Source organism: Malurus melanocephalus, unplaced genomic scaffold (genome assembly GCF_030028575.1).
Source record: "Malurus melanocephalus ecotype Western Australia unplaced genomic scaffold, MMel_1.1 scaffold_1441, whole genome shotgun sequence".
NCBI classification, from domain to species: Eukaryota; Metazoa; Chordata; class Aves; order Passeriformes; family Maluridae; genus Malurus; species Malurus melanocephalus.
In genome coordinates, this window is record NW_026624673.1 from 5,659 (window position 1) to 7,492 (window position 1,834).

A 1,834-nucleotide genomic window follows, 5' to 3' on the forward strand; every position below is an offset into this window, starting at 1 on the left:
TGTTCCTCAGGTACTGCACAGCTTTTCTGTAAAATCTCTTTCTAAATCAGCTTGGTGGGACTCTGTCAGGTGTCAGGAGCACACATCCCTTTGCTGACACTGATCCCAAGCTCTGAGTGTGGCCTTGCACCTTCCAGGATCACCAGAAGAGCTGGTTAGAAGGAACACCAGGAAGTTTTTATGGCTGGTTAGAAGGTGCCTCCAGTAACACCAGGAAGGTTTTATGGCTGGTTAGAAGGTGCCTCCAGTAACACCAGGAAGTTTTTATGGCTGGTTAGAAGGTGCCTTCAGGAACACCAGGAAGGTTTTATGGCTTTTTATAGCCCTAAATCTCGTCACCAGACACGGACAAACTTTCAGGGTATTCAAACTGTAGATATTGCATCTGTTACTGATCTCAACYACCCTTGTTTAATCTTTGCCTGTAATAAGTACAATACATTGAAAATCCCACCCAACACCACTGCTTTACTCACCCAGACAAACTCTAAGAGCAGCAGCAGCCCATGTCTCACTCTAACTGCACAGAAATAACCTCAGCTCGTATGAGCAGTTCTACTGAACAAGCAGGGTTACTCAGCACAGTAAAAGCTGCTTATATATGCAAATATTGTCTGGTGAACTGCTTAGTAACCAAATTAATGCTTTTTAGATGATTTTTATTTGGCATTTTTAAGATAGCATCAAATCATCCTAAAAATGTTTTTTTAAATATGTTTGATCGTTTTGAAAATCAAATTAATACAACCACCTCTGATGATTATATTTTGCCGAGCCCCTGCTGCATTGTCATGCTTTCATGTTCCCCAACCACAGCTTGTTTYGGGACAATATTAATTTTTTCCTGAAAATCTGAACCATTACCATTCATGAAGCACAACCACCCAATTTAATACACGCTTCATAATTCAAATATTATGCACTGAATCCTCCCATCATTTTCTAAACTCCAGTGCCTAAACCCTCAGCCATGGACTTTCAGACTGCCCAACCCACAGACCCCTCAGTGGTCTCTAGCCATGCACCAGGATGCATTTCTGAGAAAACCAGACTTGATTCTTTCAGTTACTTCCCACAGATTCCTTGCACTGCAGACTAATTACCTAGAGCTGGCTGGTAACGAGAGATTAAATTAATATATATAGTAGGGCACTGGGACTTGAGAAATCATATTCCATATTTAAACTCAACAGCATAAAGATCATTCGTTACTTTGAACACGATACATTTCCTTCTCCAGAAACAGCAGCAATTAATAGCATAGTGTGGAATTAAAAAATGGAGAGTAATTTTATTCTGTTACTGAAAGAAAACAACCCACACCACAGTCCAGCAGTGACTTGGGATTAAATAGATAGGATTTAAACCCACATTATAGTCTGGTCTTGGCTACTGGCATGTTGGRAGAAAGTGTAACATAAATAATCCAGGTGTGAGTTTACTACAGAGGGAATGAAGGTGAGCAAGCCCACATCATACCCAAAACAAGAAAATAAAATATTTCTGCAGTGACACTGTGACCTTTCAGCAACGGTTACAGCTGGTTTTGAAGAGAACTTTGCCAGCCCTTGCTGGCAGGTGACTGATTTTGGCTGGCTCATACCATGGTGGGTGATGTGGTATCTCTGTCCCAGAGAAATGGCTTAGAAGCTTCCAGGGGAGCTCGGTTATTTAGTTTCCAAAGCCATCATCTGGCTGGGCTGAGCTGCCATCGAGAGAGGACTCACGGAACAAGCGGCTGTAAGTGCTCAGAGGTCTCTTTGGGTGTCTCCAAGAGCTGCAGCGTGCTGGGAATACCCTGAATGTCACAAGGTGAGGTTATGTGGGTGGCAGA